At 46.2% G+C, this 22,681-nt stretch overlaps 1 long non-coding RNA gene across 1 annotated transcript; it reads left to right on the top strand.

Annotated features, from left to right (window-relative positions):
- Window positions 1-20,043: 20,043 nt before the first annotated feature.
- On the top strand, window positions 20,044-20,786 carry LOC144130153 (uncharacterized). The gene is made up of 2 exons (XR_013313984.1): window positions 20,044-20,181; window positions 20,718-20,786. It is a non-coding gene; the product is annotated as an uncharacterized LOC144130153 (long non-coding RNA).
- Window positions 20,787-22,681: the final 1,895 nt, after the last annotated feature.

The following is a 22,681-nucleotide window of genomic DNA, read 5'->3' as shown; positions in this document are numbered from 1 at the left end:
TTTCATTCCTTACAAGGAATGAGCAAAATGCCTGCATAACCTACTAATGTGGTTCTGAGAACTGGCATGGGGTCACTCGATCATAACGTGGTTTTGAGAACTGGCATGGGGTCACTCGATCATAAGGTGCCATACATATCTGGTGCTAGTCAAAAAAGCAATATTATGATCGTTAATATTCTGCCCCATGAAACTTGAAATATTCTTCAGCAGCCGTTCGGAACAATAAGGTATATTGCCTCCTCTATTACCACTTGCTTGACCAACATACTCTGCTGATAGACTAGCAGTTGCTGTGCCTGGTATAACGCCAGCATGCTCTAAATAAAATTCAGTGCTCCTTGTGAACACGCCGCAAAAAATAAAAGAAAAGCGATTTGATACACATCTCTACGCCAATTTAGCTCAAGCCTATAATGTTGACCAACTGACCTTTAAGTAGTTTATTACCCCTGATAGTGATTTACTGCTGCTTATCTATCCGCTAAATTTCTCACAAAAGGTATTCCCTGTTCAGATGTACTCTTTAGCAGCAGCACTATCACTGCCTCGTCCGCCATGCCATACTGCCGCTGCACCTCCTGTAGAAGGTGCAACGACCGAATACTGAACTTTGACATCACAGTCATTGATCACCTGTTGAAGCTGAAAATGAAATAGTGTGAAAGCAGAAATAGGATTGTAAATTATTCAGCAGTTGTACGCAAATACCACATGGCGATTCATGTATATTATTGTCTTATGTATTATTACAAAGAAGAAAACATGCAACCAGGATTTGGTGTCTATAGTCATTGAACTTCTGCACAGGCGTAATTGATGGCTCATTGCCCTAATGCATAGATGTAAGCCAGCGACATGCTGTACATGAGGCGCAGTCACGTGCTACTTTATGGGAGGGCTACTCTCCAATTGCGCAAGGCATGTTTGCTTTTCTTGTGACTTGTCGTGTTAGCTTTCATGTCTTGTGCATATTGCATATGCAGTTTTCTCAAGGGGAAGGGGGGGGGATGAGCCAACAACTTATCTTTTTGGGAGACCAGCTGGGTGGTGCTTAAAGGGACCCTGAAATGATTTCAATGGTCATATTCTAGTGCAGCAGATCTGCAGAGGTGGTCTTTGTGGGTATTCGAGTCAAATTTGAAAGCTCTGCGTGGACCCTACAATTTAGAAATCATTTTAAAAAATCACTACTCGCAGTAGCTTGCAAACCGATTAGGGTAACATATCAACCCGCGCCTGTCCCCTACCCCTATTTATTACATCCGTGGGCAGTCTGGGCTAGCTGGTTTGCCCACACTGTGAATGATTGTTTCAGGGTGAGTGACCCGGCCTTTGTTGACACTGCATGATTCTGCCATTTGCACTCGCAGGCACACTCACACTGACGCAGCAGTCCACAGTCACATTGCAGCTGGGACGTTGTCCTCCACACTGCAGCACAGCGAGTAACTGCGCTTGGCCTTCTTTGATGGCCTGCCTGGGGGGACACGTTTTGAACCTTTGTTCAGGCCAGGTCGTCTCCTTGAGATGCTTGTTGGCTGCACACTTATCTTGCCTCGGCACCTTGAAACCCTGCAGACTGCAGCTGACATGTTTATCATTGCCGTGACAAAACTTTGCTTGCTTGGAAGGCTTTTCAGTTTTTTTGCCAGTCTGGCTGTATGCTTCATGCATGTCGGGTCATTTCCAACTTCAGCCTTCAGGTGTTGAAAGGCTTCTATGAGGGCTTCAAAAGGGTCCTCCGCCAGTTCCTAAAGCAAACACACACACACAAAAAATTCTTTGCTTAAATGCTGCTGTTGGCCTACCGATGGGCTGCTTGTCTCAGTCTGGTCTATGCGAAGAGAAAACTGAGCTCTATGAACCTGATGCTCATCAAAGGTACAGCACGGCAGGCTTCGTTAAACTTCCTCCCTTTGAGAATGAGCCAAGTTCTTTGATGCACATGTGGCTAAAACGTAAGAAGGAAAAGTGAGGAGAAGCACCATGTATCCCAGACGTATTGTGAAAAAAGTGGCAGAAATAACATATTATTCATAAGCCCACTTTACGCTTCAGAATCATGGTTGCTAAGAGGCAGCATGCCAGTCGGCATGTGCTGGCTGTTGCTGCTGTGGGCAACAGAGAGGCATGATTCAGTAAACCGAGCTCGTGGGCGTGTTGGTTACTTGTCTTAGGCGCAGTAGCAGCGCAAAAAAACACACAAAAGAAGAACTAGATACGCAGTCTCTGTGCGTGTCTCTCGGTGTCTAGTTCTTCTTTTGTGTGTGTTTTTGCGCTGCTACTGTGCCTAAGAGAGGAATGAGAGGAGGATGATGCGTCATGCATATGGGGGGAGCGCATTGTCTGATCGTGGGGCGGCCCCTCTGCTCTCCTCTATATTTAAATTTACTTGCTCCATGGTCTAAAATATGCATGAGCCGTTGCTGGTCTTGCTTTTGGGGGAAAATTGCATAATTAAGCATTTCTGCAGAATTCTTGTTAGGAATGACAATTTCGTTTTTTGTTATAACAGACACCAATCAGAGTGTGAGAGTAATAAAAATGAGACTGGTTTGTTTTGAATTCTCATAAAAGTCAGCATATTGTTACACAGTTTTGTTGATGCCTTGATATGCTTAACCTCTCCATCTATATAAGCAAGTGAACGTCTCGAGCTTGGCGGCTGCAGTAACAGTGCATTCACATTCTTTCAGAGGAAAAGCCACGTTACTGTCATATTTTGAAAGGAGCATTAATGGTAGTGACGAAGTTTCTAGTTTTGAATAACGCTCAGCATCCAATCATGGGTTTTATCTTTTATGGTACCAGGCTGTCCAGGAATGAATGAGTGACAGTCCGATGCCAGACTAATATATGGCTTTGTCCGGCTTGCATGCATGGCCACGGCAGCAGGTGCAGGATTGTGCACCATGGCACTGGGAGGCATTGTCTTACCAGCACCTTCCTTCAAGTGAAGGGAATACCAAGTATTACCTGATGCCGAACTGCAACCAGCACATGCTGCTTTACTGAAGGTACATTTGGGATATGTCTCAGAAATAAGCATGTATTTATTTTATGTACGTTATGGTTTCTGCAAAATGTTGCATATTTTTCTTTATGAATTCGCAGCATTTTAAATTCTCCACCACAGAAAATAATGGGCCTCAGTCATCATAGGGTGCCTATATTGTCACTGACTATGGTTTATAATGACTGCAGCCAACATAGAGTTGCTGTAATTCATCTTGCTAATGTATAGCACCATAACTTACGTGGTTCATTAGTTGAGCAGTGGAAGTTTCCCTACTTTCTGGAGGACTGTACTGGGTCGTTGGAGCTGTTGAAGTGGAGGGAGTGTCCCAACAGTCTAGAGCATCGGTGGGAGCCTTGCTGCACGCAGCATTTTGCAGCACTTGTGTATCATAGAGTCCTTCAAAGAAATCAATGCCAGGACAGTTGTCTCCGAGCGCAAGCTTTCCAAGGTTGTAGCGAGCTTCTGTAGTCAGCAGAGGTGCATTTGGGAAGATCCCACCAAACACTTTGTGCACGAGTGCCTGGTGTTTACAAAATGCGCCCTGCTGACCAGAGCGGCAGATGCACAGGCCGATGTCAGAGTGCACAGTGTAAAGCTTGCTATCTGGACTGCTGCCACTTGGGACGACATAATGCCCATCTCCGTTGCACCTAATGTTTTTTTCGGTGTCTTTTGGCAGCTTCTTTAAAAGCCTCTCATAGAGGAGCATGTGCTCAGTCATACGTGAGTGTGCATGGTATAGTATTCTGTGAAAAAATTATTTCTCCCACACAACAGAGAGGAATTCAGCTAGGGTCACAACATTAAACGCTCTTGTCCTGTGCAAGATTATGTCTTTTAGGACCCTAATCGAGGCCTCTGAATAATTATTTGTGTGTTGGCCTCGTGTCTTCGCTGACAGTCGGAAGAGAAGCACCCAATCTTCTTCTCTCTCCAGTAGAGTGACGACGTGGGTGATGAAGCCCTTGTGCTGTTGGGAGTAAAGGTCTTGCTTGGCGGCCTCCAATGTGTCCTTGCTATCAGCGTCGATGATCTGCAAGGTTTCCAGCAAAAAAAAAAGAATAGCTCGAAGCAGAAGCATTTAAACACTAGTGCATTATATAAGAAAACTAATTATTTCAATTCGGAACCACGCTATATGAAGTACATTCCAAACATTTACATGTAGTCTGAGAGCTTAGCTTTGAATTAGTCAGTGTCCAAAATTTTTAGCACTGGTGCTGCCATCTCAAGAGCATCTCCTGAATTGAAGTGCAGCAGCAGGTGGAAACACTAGTATAGCTTCAACGGCATTGTAAAAATCCCCACTTCCCAATGGACACTGAAGCTCCCTTGGATGTCCTGGGGACGTACCGGACGTCCTGTGGATGTCCAGTGAACGTCCAGTGTAGTTTCAGTGCCCGTTGGGTTAATTATGAGCCAGAACAAAGTTTCTACAACGATTTATACATATGCTGAGTTTGTCAATTCGGTCTACAGATCCCTGGAAGAATGAGCAGGTGCGTTAATTTTGGGTACACATTGGGAAAAGTTTCATGAAGGCCTTGGCAGTGATTAAGCAAGCATTCACGCAGGTTTGCAAGGCCTGTATGAAATGCTGCTACCAAAATTAAACTTCTTGAATTGGTTACAGACACGGCAGCAGATTTAACTCTTGTTGTGCATCATTTTATTGCCGAATTTGTGGTTGAGATCCTGACCACTCTTCGGAACGAGGAGTGCATTGACACCTGCATGGAGCTACATATGATTGTCGTAAATGTGCAAACATTTTGTTCCAGGTCGCTGTTGCGGCTACCTGGTGTTACAATTATGACTCTGAAAGAAAGCAACCATCCTTTCAGGGAAGAGCCTGCACTTGTGATGAATGGTGAGACAAGTGTAAAGTCGGGTGCATGTTCAGGACTATCCTTGGCATCCATGGCATTGTGCACGAAAAGCGGACACCAGAACGACAAAGGAATCAATTCCATCTGCTACTGTACCATCTTGCAGCACCTGGAGACGTCCCCTTAATCGGCCTACAGAATGATTTCAAGGCTCCCCTCTGTGCGACTGCCGTGTCCAAGAAACTCGTAAACAGCAGATTTCCTGTGTCAGCCATGTTTAGAGCGCTCGAACAGTATGCGCCAATCACTGAAATCTGAAATCATGTAGTAGCCATTGTCGCAAAGGGCTATTTCCCACCTGGTTTATAGGCCTATTCGACTATTCCTGTGGAAAGGTTGTTCAAGAGCCTAATAGTCACGGCAAGGTATAGCTTTATTTGAAACTCTATGCATTACTTGAGAGCTTTACAGAAGGGTCATTCATACTGTACGTTATGAGTGCACTTGTGCTGCAGTAGCTTTGCACCCTGAGAACTTTGTTGAGGATTGAAAGGGAGGATAGCGACTTTCACCGGTTGCCATGAGCTCCTCATTCACGACGGTATTATTATGTCCCTGAAACGCTAAGGTCTTGGCCAGGAGCACATGACCATTCTAGAGAGCTTGGAAAGCAGTTTGATAGGGTCCGCTTTGAAGAAACAGGCACACACAGCCGACCTTTTGAACAAATAACTGCCACTTTTCCGTGACTATTTTTCGGCTGTAATAGGGCAAGTCCAGTGACTACAAACTTTAGATACAACGAACCTAATCCGTGTGATCGTCAAGTTTATTATAAGTCGGCTCAACTGTTTAACCTTGTCCATGATCACGAGGTTGCGTACAGCTCTTTATTTGAACATTATTGTCTCATTCCACAGTCGCAAATGGTTCCTTGTTATGCCTGCTTGCCGCTGACACCTGTGCTGCCCCTGCAGTGCTGCATCAGTAGTCCCACAATCTTTGTGATGATGAATTGAGAGGTGAAAACTCTCCTATGCTAGGTTGTACTTATTTACAATTATGTGTGTATGGTGCCTACAAACTAAAACACGAGTGGTCAGTGCTTTGGCTGCATCATCATGTACCAGACATGCTATAGTAGCACCCATTCTTTAACCAAATACCATAGGCCTGATCAGCACGCATACAATCTATGACTTGTGAGACATTGTCTTGTGACATAGTATCAACAGCACAATACCTGGCCTTTCCACCGCAGTGGCTCAGTGCTTATGGCGCTTGGCTGCTGACCCAAAAGACGCGGGTTCAATCCCAACCACAGCGGTCTCATTTTGATGGAAGCGAGATGCTAGAGGCCTGTGTGCTGTGCGATGTCAGTGCATGTAGAGCCCCATGGGGCCGACATTATCCGGAGACTTCACTACGGCGTCTCTCATAGCCTGAGTCGCTTTGGGTGATTAAACACCCATAAAACATCTAAACTCTTTCTTCTGAATCGGTCGCTCATTGCTGTTTCTGCATGCATTCAGATTTTTATATCGCTGATAATAAATTTCATACCTTTTGAAAAATGGCCATCAGTGACTTCCTTTCACTTGGGCTGACACCATGCTTGGCAAGCGTCAGCCACCGCCACTCAGCCTGCGCTACATGAAAGTGGCATAGCTGCTGTCTGGCTTCTGGCCAATGTTCAAGAATTGCTGCTTTCTCAGCAGCACTGTTATCAGTCATAAAAGTCTCTGGTGCCTGCAACAAGAAAAGGCCACATATTGACGGCTATGGAACAGCTGAGTTATTCCCATGACAGACATTTACGGGTGCAGGGTAACATGATTAGAACGAACCTTGGGAGGCAGTAGTTTAGCTGCATTGTATGTCAGTTCAGCTGACTTTGCTACATTACCCTGTGTTGCTATGAGGGTATTTTTCACTTCGGCTTTGATAGCATTACTTAAAGGATCCTAACACTATGCAAGTATAATTTCTATTCTTGCCAAACATTGCTTGATATTTCAATGTAGAGGTGACATTTACACAACATAGTTCAGCGTGTCAGGCAGGCTACACCAAAGAAAGCTTAACCTAACCACTTCAATTCTATAGCTTGTTCATTTGTGGTTGAAGTCTTATTTATGACAGACTGGGCATGACAGGCTGACATGACAGGCTGGGCAAGCAGGAATTTAGGAAGCATTGGGATAGGCTTTCGTTAACTCAGCTTTTTTTTTATCAATTTTAAAGTCATATATTTTAAAATTCGCAGATTGCCACACCGCCTCTTGCAGCAAGCTGTTCAAGCTTAGAAGTTGCAGGCATGGCCTGTGGCCAATGCTGGTATTGTTAAGCAGTGGCTCTGTCTCTGCTGCTATCAAAAAGTACAGGCTGGCGCAGATCCATATTCTGAATTAATGTTGCCTAACTCATGTATTCTAGCATTACCTGACATTTCTTCAAACAACATGCAGTATAATTTACAATTTACATGTGCCCACCTCACAGCCTCCAAAGGAAAAGGGGTAGTTGTGCTTCAGGAGCTCGAAGCCTGCTGAGTAGCCCTCAGTAGTCTGACTGCTGTGCACAATGACTGCTATGGGTATGGCACCAGCTGATGTTGCTGTCAGCATAATTGTCACACTGCTCCTTTTGGGGCTAGCGTTCGTTCGACGTATTCTCCCCTAGCCTTGCGTCGGTTTGCGTGGAGATTAGGGTCCATGTTCTTTGGCATAGCCCCAAAAGACAACACTGTCTACACAGACGCTGCCGTCTATCCATGCGGAGCAGAACATGCAGCCGCAATGGTGGTAGTAGACAACGAAGGAAACCTAGTGACCAGCGCCACGGCGAAAGTCGCTGGCGCAGCGGAGGCTGAGGAAATTGCCGTCGCGCTGGCGGCAGCAGAAGGCTATAGCACCGGCCACCCCCTAAATGTTCTATCAGATTCGAAAGAAACGTGCAAAAACTACACGAAGGGCAGAATCAGCAAAACGGCCCTCAGGATGCTCAGCGGGGCAGCCCCTACCGAGTTAAACAAACCCAGACACAATCTGATTTGGATCCCAGGCCACGCGGGGGTAGAGGGAAACGAAAGGGCAGACAGCCTAGCTCGAGGCGAAGCAATCCGAGCAGGACAGTCTAACGCCCCGCAGTTCCATCTGCAAGCCTGCGAGGGAAGATACGCAGAACGTTTAAACTTACACAGGGGGATCAGAATCAAATGTCCACCACCACACAAAGCTCTGACAAAGGAGGCCACCATCTGGCGTAGACAAACACCTTCTCCAACCTACACATACTCAACAAAATGTTCCCATCACAATACAGGGCCACCTGCCCGTGGTGCGGAGCCACACCCACACTTTATCACATTACTTGGGAGTGCGAACGCAGCAAAGCATTCCCCAAACACGAACACCCGAGTGCGGAGGAATGAGAGAGCCGTCTCACCAGCAGTGAGCTCAAGGCCCAACGGGCCTTAGTGAGGCACGCGGGCGATGCAGCACGGCTCAGTGGATCCCTGGAATAGGGGCCCACCCATGCTGAAGAGAAGACTCCAATCGAAAGCGCCAAGAACGAAGACGACGGAGCTTTCGAATCCGCGAATGTCTTGAATGGATCAATAAATGTTTTCACTCGCTCACTCACGCGGCTCCTTGTTGAGTCACATGACGCCGTGGAATCAACGAAGATGACTTCGGAGGATGATTCCAGCTGCTGGGCACACCTCATGATTGGAGTTACCAGGAGCACTGCCCAGCTGCCTGCCCCTCCCTCTGAGTGCACCTTCACATCAACTCCTGCATAAAAAGGTTTTCATGTTTCAGTATGGCATAACATGAAAGCATAGCTTGTGTGGCAACACAGATTATCTTATGAGGCACTGAGAACAAATTGATTCCTACATCGATTACTAATCTTATATGGACGAAGAGCACATTTTCACTGAAAGGAATTTTTATATGGTAGGAAGGACATTAAAATGGAAGAAGGGTATCGCCATCACTGCCCATTTTCACAGCTACATTTTAGTGATTTCAGGCGAGCTTTCTTGTTCCATGCAACAAAGAACAAAATATGATGTGCCTGCATAATGTAACTTTATGTATTGCTACTGGCAGTCCACTTTCATGTCACCAGAGAAATGAAACAGCTAAATGTGCAAAATATAACTAAACAAACTCGCAACACAATGTCATCACCGCCATTGCAAGTTTTCATTAAAATAGGGCAAAAATATTGCAGTGTTAACACCTAATTTTTTCAGCAAAAACATACTTATACTGTATGTTTTTCTCTGAATTTGATGGCTATGCAATATTCCATTCCGGCGCAAATAAAAGTTTTGAAGTTTGTCATTTCCGTGGCGTCTGTTGAGGTGATTGCTTTAAGCAAGACTGCATTTTCGGCATCACGAACACTCCCCGTGCGTTTATACTTTCTAGCTGCTTCACTAACAAAATTTTCATGCTGTTTTAGGTCATCGTAACATTTTATGAAAGTACTCATTGTTTTCAGTCGCTGCTTCAGCCATGCAAGACGAATATGCATATTTTTCAATGATTCTGTGATTGCATTTCAGCATCACGCGAAGCACGAACCTGACCACAGGCTGAATTTCAGGTTCGGCTTGCTGTTCTTGCTTTTTTTAAAATGGGTTCACTAAATAACTTGAAAAATGGTTTTTTGTTGTGTAGAGTGGACTCTAAACATGTGATGCTACTGTCAACTTGAAATGTTTGATAAACCTCAGGAGTAGCACTCACTTTAACAGTCCTTGAAGTATTACTGCTAGTCAGACCTCAGAACTTCACCAAGCTCTTTTTTTTTCTTATTCTATTGAGTAGTCCTTTATAAGTCCTGGCCTTATGATCCACTTATTGCAAGTCCTTTATCTTCGTTGTATGCTGTTTTGTGTTTTGACGATTTCTCTAAAAATGGGATTTGGTGGGATTTTTCTTTCACTCGGAGCATAAAGTGCTTCATAGACCTGTGTCACACAAAGGGGTGCAATTCTTTCAATACATATCACATGTTAGTACCTCCGTGTGCAGATGTTTACGCTCACTGCCCGCTTGGTGGGTGTGCTACATTGTAGTTTTGTCTAAGCACAATATTTGGCTGAAAAGGGTTAGGGCATATTGCTTTCTTAGTAAGCAGAACAAATATTTGTCACTAACTTGTGTTAAGGAAAGCTATCTGCTGGGATTAGGCCTGAATAAATTTTTGGCATTACAAAGAAAGCTAAAGGTGCAGTGGGGTAGGCAACATTTTTGGTATCTTTGTGTAAACAAAGTTAAAGCTGACAGACTTTTTCCTTATTGGGTAATAGGTTCTTGGCATTGCTAAGCGAGTATCTCTGTGTCTCAATACTAAATAGCGATCGTGCTTAGTGCATTGTTTCTGTTAATTGTCCACCCTCATCAGTACATTGAACAGGCTAATCAGACACATATTTGAACTTGCTTCACTTCTTCCAGAGCAATAGTAATGCATTTAGCTTTAAGTATGTTACTGCTTACAACACAACCTTGCAAAATTGACGGCTTTCTCAAAACAGTTTTCTCGGTGGCAGATGGTCCAGTCTAGTGTCCATAAATATTGGTTTGCAACTCGGCTGTGCACCTGTGCGTAGCGCGTGAGTTTGTGTTGAAGTGGCGTAGAAAAATAGACTGCTAGAGGACATCACAACTCAGACTGTTTTTGTGGCGAGAGACTAGAGGCCATGCTGTGTTGCTGTTTTAGCAGCGTTGTGCATGGATGCTTCCCTGCTGTGGTGGTCACTGAGCAAGGCAACCAGACTGGGAGCACATGCAAAAACTGGTTTAGCCTTCATACTGACATAGCTGCTTATTAGCCACAGAACGATGTACAGAAAGGAACCCTTATGGCGGACTAGAAGTAAACTTCTGAAGGCAGTACATTTTATTCCCACTGGCAGCTCTAGCAAGTGGCAAGCAACAAAAAAAGTGTTCCCTTTAACACGTTGTACAAAGGTTTGTGTCATGCACACTTAGCTGTCATCAAGCCTTTCTTTTTTTGCTTACCTTGCTCTGCATACTCGGGGATTTTCTCCTGCAGCCTCATCAGTGGTTCCGAAACTGTGCCATAATGTGTCTCCCGCCAGGCCTCGTACATATAATAAACAGTCCTTTTCGTTGGGTTTAGTGCACCACTGGCAAGTTTCAGCAGGCTTCCAGTGTCGCCTTCAACACACAAAGACCCTTCGTGCAGGCGTATCGCATCAGCCGGAGTAAGTCCATCAGCGAAGTACTGATGAAAAAGTTTTGTTTCGTCACTGCATTGCAGAAGGCGGAGAGCGGCTGCACTCTCCGTTGCATGGTTGCGCTGGGTGTGCAACTTGATCAATGCACACAGCGGAGGGTTTCTTTGGAGATACGCATCATTCTTTTGGGTGTTGTAGTTGACTTTTTTTTATCTTTATATCGATCATTCCATTGCAGTTTGTTGTGCGTTTGGTGTTTTTTTTTTTGTTGAGGCAGTGGAGGTGGCACCTCCAAACTTTGTGACACACCATTTGTGAAACACCCCGAACTGCCTTGTCAGAGCCGACGACCTTTTCTCGATGAAGAAATTCCTTTTGCTGTCAGCGGAGACGGCAAAGCCTATGCGTGGAAGCTTCTTTGGGGCCTCAATGGAATGCACATGCAGCGAGCTGCGTACGCGGAACCACGCGCCCGGCATGCTCCAGGAGGTGCGAGGCCCACAGTGTTCAGGCCGGTGAGCCCTGGGCTCCGTCCACTTGTACATACGGTGCCATTGCACTGCTATTAGTTCAAATTGGGCGATAGCTGGATTAGTAAAGCTCTGCCCAATTATCGAATGGATTATAACCCGCTGCAAACAGACTAAGGAGGAGCGCGCCGAGTCTCAGTCTCGACCGCTTTTAAACCGCCTTTTCGTTAAACTGCATTATTTTCACTGCCTTGTATTTCAATCCCGTCTTAAATAAATAAGTTTTGTCTTGAGAAGTTGGAATTGCTGCCCCAACCGGCAACGTGCCGCCAGACGAGCGGACGAAGGCCTGAAGGCTCTTCGTACTACAAACCGCCGTGTATATTCGATCACTGGCCAGCGTGCCGCCGTCATTCACCGCTCACGACGTGCAACCGATCGACCAGCCCAATGCGGCCATCCCATCAAAGAAGGATTCGGAAAGTTTAACTGGTGCCGTGACCAGGATTGATTGGAACTTCTCAACTCATCCCATACGTGAAAGGCGTGACATGGCCGCTTGATGCAAAGCGCGATTTTCTTTGCATCAAGCGGTCGTCTAACCCGCGCAGGAGGCTTCTACTCGAGTCGTGGCGCATCCAACAGACGCGGAAGAACGTGAATCGCTCCCTGGGGACACTTAATTCCCTCTTCCTAAATCCATGGTTTTGGCCGCTGACCCGAGGTCTTCCACACAAGCGCAAAGACGGGTTCGATCCCGGCCGCGGCAGTCGAATTTCGATGGAGGCGAAATTCTAGAAGCCCGTGTGCTGTGCGATGTCAGTGCACGTTAAAGAACCCCAGGTGGTCGAAATTATTCCGGAGCCCTCCACTGCGGCGTCCCTCATAGCCGGAGTCGCTTTGGGACGCTAAACCCCCGTAAACCATAACCTTTTCAGGCTCATTTCTGCATAAAAAGAAAAATTTCGTCTTCATTGTGTATGTGTAGGAATCCAGTGGTTGGCTTATTGCAACCCAAAACGCATAGGTCATTTATGCTAAATTTCAGTTATGGTTGGAGAGAGAGAGAAAGGCAGGGAGGTTAACTAGGCAGCGCCCAGTATGCTACCCTACACGTAGGAAGGGGAACGGAGGGAGAGGGGGGATGGTTGGAAATTCTCATCTGTCAGGTGGGCTCTACATGAGGGATCAGGGGATCTCATTAACACATAAATGTAGATATTATGGGCAATGAGCCTGCAGCCTTCACGAGTGCATCGAAAACGTGCTACAAGGTACGTAATGCTTTCGGAAATGGAAGCACATGAACGTGAAAATATGAAACGTTATTTTCATTGACATTTAATTTTAAAAACAGCGATACCTGGCAGTCAGCTTTGGCAGGGGCTACCGGGCGGCGCGTTTAAACAAAAATTGCCGGAAAGTTTTTCTCGCTTTACACCGTAACTATCCAGGCAGCCGTACGTTAACAGTTGGCAAGTGCTTTAGAGAAAAAAATTACAAAGTATGCTCCGTCATTTCGACGCTATCGCTATCTGTGTTGCGAATGAGGGCATGCTCCCGACAGGCGCTCCAACAGCAGGGTGTTCACCAAGTTCTCGAGGAGTCCGATGTGCTGCAGCGTGTACTACATTTACTCGTTAATGTTAGCAATCGTTCAAATTAGTCAACACACCCATACGTGAAAAGTTCAGAAACGGCGCGACCGAAAGCGAAACGCGCTCGACAGCGTAGGTAACTCTAAAACGCCCCGTATGTTTGTAAGTAAACACTGGTTTCTTGCTGTTTTCACCTTTGTTCTGAAAAAAAAAGTGCCCTAGCAATAGCAAAAGTAGCTTATTTGTCAACAGAAAGTGCCAATAATGCAGACGTGCGCACGCGGCTATAGTGCCTAGAATATACAATAACGCGGCACAAGCAAAAGCGGTAGATGGCGCGTTATGCGCAGCCGATATGGACCTCCTGCGTGTTTGTAAACAAACGAGGTGGCGCTGCAGTCGCTAGCGAGCTCGTGGTAGGCAAAAGGTCGGGGAGTGGCGTCGCGGATAGGTGTTGAGCGCGGGTTTTCAAGGCTTTCAGGCGCGTTTCCAGTTTCTGCGAATCATAGCAATGGTCGATGCTTCCAACTTAATAATTTGTCGAAGTACACGAGCTCGCGTTGTCCACGTGCGGCCTATAAAGAGAAATAGTTTGCCACTGTGTATTGTATATATGGTTAGTAGTAAACATGTAGAAAGCGTTCCTGCCGTTTATTTATGCGCTAGGCATTGAATAAAACAAGTTTTGACACTCTGCACTAGCCGGAATGACTTTACTTCGGGACAGTAGTGAGGGGAAGTGCTGGCGTTGTTTCGTCGGAGCAGACATGCGCTCATCGTCTGCTGACATACGTACGTGTCGCGCTGCGCGAAAAGTGGGGACAGCGTCGTGTCCCCGATCTCCTGTCTCGCTTAGTGCTGTTTTTAGCCGCATGACCACGCACCAGCCAGGCCGACTTGTCCTCTTGTTGAACTGGTCGATTTGGTGAAAATTTTTGATTTCTAGAATTATTTTCTTTCCTAGCCCTGAAGTCTAGTTTCGTGACGAAAAATTATAGCAAAATATTGAGTACAAATTTATAAATTACGCTTTTTAGAAGTGTGGTCGTCAAAAATTGTGAGGTAATTTCATTGATTTCAGTGCCGCATTTCTTTCACCAAAGCTAAAGCGAAGATGCCATAAACGAGGGAATAAACTTTAAGGTTCGTTTTCTGACCTCTCACATTTTCTGCGACTGGAACTCGCATGAAAATTCGCATGAAAATCAAATGATTCCATTTGTCGCCAACTATTCCTGAGACATTGAGGAGCGTAATAAATCTCTCGATTTTTTCCCTACACGTGCAGTATTGTGTTAGTTATTTTTTGTAAGAAACGTTTTCATGTGACTATGCATCCATAAGTACTGATCATATAGAAAAAGAACTAATCGCGTCATCATATAGAACAGGGCTTCATGTACATGCTGGCATAAAAAAACTGCGCACTATCTACTCAATTATTTGAGACCTAGCTTGGGGGGACTTGACGACGGTGTTTATTATAATTACCCAGAACTGCACCAGGTATAGCTATAAATAAAAGGAATTACTGAAACTAGCGTAGGAATTTCATATTTGCACCAAGTTTAGTTACATATCGCATGCATGAATAACGAAAACACTTTTCATGCCGCGTCACCTCTCAATCTCGCCACGTGTCTGTTAATAGCACGCCTGCGGCTGCTTCTTTCCAAACAAGCTTCGCGATCATGTATTACCTCATGAAACATGACACATGCATGATGCAATGAAAAAGCATATGGCGTTTAGCACACTTAAGGTACGCTATTCTAAGCACACCAACGCGACCGCGCAAGATTGACACAACTTACCAGACTTCTTTCTACTCGAATGAAATAATTACGTCCTCATATCAAGAAACAGTTTCAAGAAAATATTAAATGTCACAAAACGCGCCATTAAAACATGGTGTGCTATTAACAAAAAAACGCATTCCTTGGGGGCGAGTGAACCTGTCGGCGCCCCGTGCACTCCGGCTCAAGGTGATAAGTACGTGTGCAGCTGCATATGTCTTTTTTTTTCCTTGAGCAATTATCAGCCTACTATCCTGAAGTTCAGGTGAATGAACGCAGTAACTTGCATGCTATTAAGTGCATTGAGTGGCAGTGCCTATCGACTCCCAGACTTCGCGCTTTACTACCGTGGCCCAATGCCTGTTAGCCAGTTTCCGAATGCGGCATTTATGCGCGAGAAACCTATCCAGGCTAATTTAATATTGTTACGAGGTGGCAAGCCAAGGAAAGCACGACATGATGACTGAATGAAGATATGATTTAATGGCTCAAGGACCTAGCGCGAGCACTCCGTCCCGCGCCACTGCCCTCTTCTTCGTCTTCATAACATGACCCCGATCGATTGCTTGAGTTACGAGCAGTGTTGCCAAATGTTGGCGAGCAAACGTAGCTAGATGTCAGGTTGAAGGTAGCTAGAAGTAGCTAAAAACTCCAGCAAGGAGCTAAATGTAGCTAAATGTTTTTCAAGCGATTTTTTTAAATATACTTTATGTGTATAACGCATTCATTTGCAACTATACAGGAGTACATAAACGCAATCAGTCGTGCTGTACACACAGTTCTTGAATAATATCTGCAGCTTGCAGAGCATCATCATCTGCCGTTGAGTAGGATGCCATCGTGCCGATTTTTGATATCACGTCACTTGGCAAGCTATATTCATGACATTTTTTCTTGTGCCTACGAAGCCCGTCCCGCACACTTAGTAGCGCTTTTAGTGCGTCAATGTCTAACCTATTACGACGCTTGTTCTTCACAATGCTCATGTCGCTAAAGCACCTTTCTACTCCAGCGTTTGAGAAAGGCAATGACAGCACTGTCATGGCGAGAGTGGCCAGCTCGGCAAAGGGGTTTTCACCTTGCGCGTCCCTATAGGAACCGACTTCTGCCCAGAAACCATCGGTTGTATTCGTGGAGCACCATTTTACGTGCCGCAAATTCCTCCACTGAGTTTCGCAAGCGGACACGGCTTCCACGGAGAGAAACTGTGACGCCAATTCCGTAATTGGCTCACGTGTTGCTCTCAGTGCGTGCTCTACAGAGAGGAGGGAAGCCTTTGCAAGCACTGAATGTTTTCTGGAAGCCGCTGACGCAGCTGGTTGAAGAGTTCCACAATGAAACGTCGCGAGCGAAGGCGCAGCTCCTTTTCATCGTCGCGTGGCAAGCATGCGTCTCGGAGTGCTGTTTCAAACCGGTGACCAAAGTACGGATTTGGGTCGAGATGCTCGTTGATATTGACCGTTAAAACGTCGTATCGGGAGGTTGGCAAAGATACTTTTGCGGCCGTCGATTTCACAAGGATCATCAGGTCTTCGAACAATTTCATCGGGTCTTGGTTTTCCGCTTGATAGGATTTGTTGGCACGCTGAACTTCCGCTAAAACCCAGTCCAGCAATAATACGTAGCATTTGTTCTTGGGGTCACTGTACATTTCATAAAGCATCATTGCCGTGTAGCAATTTTTGTCTGTCTTTGCTTTTTCAAAAACTTCCTTCAGTTCAGTCCACTGGGCAAGTATCCTACTTACTGCCGTGTGTATTGACAGCCAGCGTGTGTCACAGGCTAGCGGTATAGTAAGCAGAGTCTCGCCATCGTTTATTTCGCGGTATAAGCTTTGGTATTCCAGCTTCCTTGCTGAGGAGTGAGCAAACCATCGGTATGTCTCTCTGACCAGAAATTCTACGTTTCGTGGCAAGGCAACCGACGCATGTGAAACTGCAAGCTGAAGTGAATGGCAGACGCATCGCACCATAACAAGATGGGGCATTTCGTTTCTTAGTCGAGTGTAGACGCCACTATTCACGCCCGTCATGACGCTTGCATTGTCGACTCCAACGCCGACAAGGTTTTGGGGGTTCAAGCCCTTAGACCGCAATCCTTCTAAAAGCGCTGAGGTGATGCCTTCAGCATTGCACTGTTCGAGTTCTTGCAGGGTAAGAAAAGTCGAAACGACCTCACCGTTTGACTGGGAAAAATACCTGATAACGATGCCGAGTACCTTGACGACACTAATGTCGGTCTACACGTCGATCAGAACGCTCTACTTCTGTTCCGCAATGTCTTCCCGCAACGATTTTTCAAAATGCGGTCCAAGGACGTTCTTAATAAGATTAGTACACTTCGTGCGGTGAATCTTAATCTTAGACGCGACCTGGCTATCTTGAAAAATCCGCTTGCAAGCTTCGCCCAAGTGGTCGATGGTGTTCATCGCGCAATGTTCAGCAACAAAAAGAGCAAGGGTGGCTTCTGCTTGCTGCACAGGACTTTGCGTTACACGTGGCATGACATCAGTTAGAGCACGCTGCTGAAATCCTTTGCGTGGCGCGCAGGCCAGGTGTTTAGCAGACGTGGAGTGCTTATCGATGCTCGCTTTCTTCGCCTCGATAGAACATTTGCAAAATTTGCAGAAAGCCTTCAAGGGGTCCTCGGACATCGCCATGAGCCAGTCCTTGTACTTATCCTCTTTCAGCCAGCAGTCTCTGAAGCGCTGTTTGTACGTTTTGCTCTTGTCTGCCATGTTGTCCGAATCTCTAATAATCTTACAAGTATATGTACGCCACGCTCTCAAATTCCTTTTCGCAATCAGAGCAGTGATAAAGAGAAATTACCAGCCACACATAAAAAGGCACAGTGTTCGACAAAGCACTGCGCATGCAAAACAATATCGAGCAGCAGCGACAGTACAGAAAGAGCTGTTGCAACAACTGTGCCCTAACAAGCGAGATAGGCAAACGAAAAAAAAAAATTTCACATTTTCTCCAGTCACTTCAAAAGTGGGATGACCGCTGCAGGATCATGTATGATGTGGCCGCCCCAATAAATGGTGCACGCTCGATCCCCCGTGCTGGCTGGACATCAGCAGCGTCGAAACACCGGAGGTCGCACAGTAGCGCTTCTCGGAAACGAAACTATGGGTGCGAGTTGATATCCGGCATTCATTGCTTCTTATTTATAGGTCATGGCGTGTTTGTCCGTTTGCACAAAAGCATACAGGCGCACAGACATCTAACATCGGCGGTACAAGCGCGTGTTCCCACTGACCGGGAGCCAAGGAAGCCGCAGATCGAAAACGAGCGTGTGGGAACGAAGAGGACACGGCGAAGCACATGGAGGAATGGCGGAGCACATCATTCTGCAGTGCCCACAACAGTCGCCCAAGCCGCGAGAGGGCACCACGATACTCATGGCACTGGGATTTGCTTCGGCGGAAAGCGATGTAGGAGACAGCCAACGGAACAGCGCAGTGTCGGCGATGAAAGCCCGGCTGCGAATGTGGTGGACACTCGCCCGGCGTTAGCAGCAACCCCCCCCCCCCCCCTTCGACCTTTTAATTCATTCGGTTCGGGCGCGGACCTGCGCTCACCCGGTACAAAGGGTACAGCCACAAATTATCATCATCGTCGGCAGCTGTAGCAATAAGTTTTTCGAGGTTTTGACAATGTCACTGTACTAAAGCTAGACTTAGCTAAAATAGCTAGATTAGGAGCTAGATTTTGAAAAAAGGAGCTAAAATAGCTACTCGTAGCTAAATTACATTTTTGGTAACTAGTTGAGTCCAAACGTAGCTAGATCTAGCTACAAAGTAGCTAAATTGGCAACACTGGTTACGAGTGATGAGGTGACGATGGCTGCGTTCCAATACTCTAGACGTCTAACAAGACGTCTAGTGTGACGTCTAGGAAGCAGTCTACATGTCCATGTATTGGAACTTGTCTACTGCTCGCGCCGCCTCGCGGCATAATAATGTAACTAATGCTTATGAACAGTTGTACTACTATTTTTCACAAACTGAGCAATAACGATAATTAAAAACGTGTTTTCAACAAGTTTACACATTTCTTCTGCAATGACTTTGCGCGTAAACCGGACTGGTGGATGTGCCTATCGGTCAGTCTACTTGTAGCAGACGGGGCCGCTCTCCAAAGACGACGCTAAAGAGATATGCGATTATTCTTTTATTATTCATGCTAAACTGTACATGCTCCTCGAACGTGCTCGTCCAGACGGTCCTGTAAGCATAAGAAAGAATACGAAAGACTGTAATCAGTATGCGCGAAATGCGATACGGCTAATATACACTACAACAGGAAAACACATACGTGACATTGAACCTGCTGTCTGCCGTACGTGGCACTCGGAGACAGCGAGAGACCTAAATACAGCAGCGATCTTTAATCCTGCAAAGACTAAAATCAATTCGCAACATGCCGGTGTATTTGTTCTGTGAGTGTAGAGATAAAAAAGAATGCACGCGAAAGAGTTGATGCAACTAATACAGACACAGAACACATTTGTTAACCGTCACGCCAGCCGTCCTAACGCCCGTCGAGGAAACCAACGACAGCGACGAGCATTAATCTCTAAAATAAAGGTGCTAATTAAGATCCGGCATCGTCAGATGCCGGATCACGTAAACAGACCTACAGCGTCCGCTGCTGTAGCAAAGCTCTCAACTGCACGATTTTCTCCTGCGTGATTCACTGCTAGGAATCGCACGTCCACGAAGATTAATTAGCCACTAGTTTGCGTACCAAAAACCATAATGGAATGACTCACATTTTTCCTTTCCTATACTCCGTGTACAGTCCGACGCCTGCTAGAGCACGATTCACTCATCCGCGTACATCAGCTCCGCCATCTTTAGACAGCAAGTTAGCCTGCATCGATGTGGACTTCGGAGAAGCAGTCTTATGAGACTGCTTCGCCGAGAAATGGAACGCGTCCCAAGATGGCGGCTGTCCGGCTAGACGTCTAAGTAGCCGTCTACTTGGGAGTATTGGAACGCAGATCGGCTGCGTTCCAATACTCCCAAGTAGACGGCTACTTAGACGTCTAGCCGGACAGCCGCCATCTTGGGACGCGTTCCATTTCTCGGCGAAGCAGTCTCATAAGACTGCTTCGCCGAAGTCCACATCGATGCAGGCTAACTTGCTGTCTAAAGATGGCGGAGCTGATATACGCGGATGAGCGAGTCGTGCTCTTGCGGGCGTCGGACTGTACACGGAGTATAGGAAAGGAAAAATGTGAGTCATTCCATAATGTTATTTGGTACGCAAACTAGTGGCTAATTAATCTTCGTGGACGTGCGATTCCTAGCAGTGAATCACGCAGGAGAAAATCGTGCAGTTGAGAGCTTTGCTACAGCAGCGGACGCTGTAGGTCTGTTTACGTGATCCGGACGATGCCGGATCTTAATTAGCACTTGATTTTAGAGAATACTCTTCGCTGTCGTTGGTTTCCTCGACGGGCGTTAAGACGGCTGGCGTGACGGTTAACAAATGTGTTCTTCTGTTGCTGTATTAGTTGCATCAACTCTTTCGCGTGCATTCTTTTTTATCTCTACACTCTCAGAACAAATACACCGGCATGTTGCGAATTGATTTTAGTCGTTGCAGGATTAAAGATCGCTGCTGTATTTAGGTCTCTCGCTGTCTCCGAGTGCCACGTAGGGCAGACAGCGGGTTTAATGTCACGTATGTGTTTTCCTGTTGCAGTGTATATTAGCCGTATCGTATTTCGCGCATATTAATTACAGTCTTTCGTATTCTTATGTTTACAGGACCGTCTGGACGAGCACGTTCGAGGAGCATGTACAGTTGAGCATCAATAATAAAAGAATAATCGCATATCTCTTTAGCGTCGTCTTCGGAGAGCGGTCCCGTCTGCTACAAGTAGACTGACCGATAGGCACATCCACCAGTCCGGTTTACGCGCAAATTCATTCCAGAAGAAATGTGTAAACTTGTTGAAAACACGTTTTTAATTATCTTTATTGCTCAGTTTGTGAAAAATAGTAGTACAGCTGTTCATAAGCTTTAGTTACATTATTATGCCGCGAGGCGGCGTGAGCACTAGACAAGTTCCAATACATGGACATGTAGACTGCTTCCTAGACGTCACACTAGACGTCTTGTTAGACGTCTAGAGTATTGGAACGCAGCCATAGTGTACTAGAAAACTCTCTAGTGGCGCGAGCGGCGAGGCGCAGGCGAGCCGTTTTCTAACAGACGCCATGTGATGGTGCCACCGCAACTTTTCTAGTTCACTAGTATTCTAGTTCACTATAATCGTCGCCTATAGTTTAAATTGTCCGCTGCCTCCTTGGTGAGCAAAAGAAGGTTAAGACACCTTTCACAACCCGTTTTTAGAACGCATTTTCGCGCGACGTAACCAGCAATGTAAAAGGTTAGCCTGCAGTCGCTTGATGCCACAACAATGGAAGAATGGTCAGGCACAGCTTTTGTGAGCAGGGCGTCGGCTGCATCCAAGTTTCCGGCATCGAGAAATCTGTCAATGAGTTTCTCCCTCCCAGTGCAAGTGTCCTGCTCACCAGCATCTGCATTCAAGAGTGAACTTAAAACAGCAGGCTCGCAGTTTCCTCTTGACACAGAGTGTGCAAGATTGCTGAAGCTGAGGCAGTTCACTGTAGCAATGAACTGCTGAGGTGTAGGATGAGTATTGCATCCCGATGACTGTCTGACGATGCCAAAAAGATGTTCCACGGGGTCTTGGCTCACCCTGCTTGTCATTACATACTTGAAACCAATGTGTTGAGTCAAGTACTTCAACAGCGACAAGGTACTGCATAGCGTTACACGCAGTCCAGTTACTGTGGACTGGCTTAGAAAGCCCCGCTGCCCATTTGTATGACGTTCCCACTCTGACAGAAACGACAGAAAAGAATTCAACTTGTCGGCCGATGCAGAGTTGGGACGCAGTGCTTCAGCTGGAAAGCGTGACGTCATGACTTGTATAACACCATGAATGATCCTGCAAGAGCAATGTTAATGTTCAGTTTGAATCACACTTAGCTATTTAACTTATTTACGACACATAAATAATAAAGCGTTCAGTTAGTCATGTGGTCGTGCACCAGTTCACTATAGCACACTGTATTAAGTGAGACTTGTTGTCAGGCAGGCTAGTCCCAGTTTGATCTAGGCTTCTTGCTTCGTGGTGGAATTGTTTGACAAGCAGATCTTTTCCTTTCAGTCCTCTGTTTAGGGGTTTTAACAGAGAGGTAGGCTGGACACCCAGGCAGCAGCGTCGGAATGGCACCGGGAGCTAACGACGGCTTGCTTCTGGGTATACGCACTTCAACGCCGTCGATTACGTGAACGTAGTCGCGCAATATGAGGTGGGCTTCAAAATGGTGCTCACACACTGCTGATAGTTCCGTGAGGCTCTTGTCGTCCCTTCGCATGTTCCGCTCCCACTTCCCTCGCAACTCGTCGTCTCTTGGTGCGGCAAACAACGGTGCTTTAGGCGCGCCCAGGTAGCCGGTGCGGCAGCCTGGCGCAAAACAGTGGGAATCAGTTCTTCTTTTCGCCATAACTTCGTTAAATTCCCTGACACTGATGCTACATAGTTCCTGCTCACTGCTATCCCTACTTAACAGCAAGATACGAACGCTAAAGTAAAATTAACTGCGTGACAGCGCGCGCGCGAAGCGAGCTAAATAACACACCGCATTGCCACGTGCTGCCAACGCGCGCGCCGGAGGCTATGATGGATGGATGGATA

The sequence above is a fragment of the Amblyomma americanum genome, chromosome 4, assembly GCF_052857255.1.
Source record: "Amblyomma americanum isolate KBUSLIRL-KWMA chromosome 4, ASM5285725v1, whole genome shotgun sequence".
NCBI classification, from domain to species: Eukaryota; Metazoa; Arthropoda; class Arachnida; order Ixodida; family Ixodidae; genus Amblyomma; species Amblyomma americanum.
Note: the sequence above shows the minus strand (reverse complement) of the source record. Positions and strands in the feature narration are given on the sequence as shown.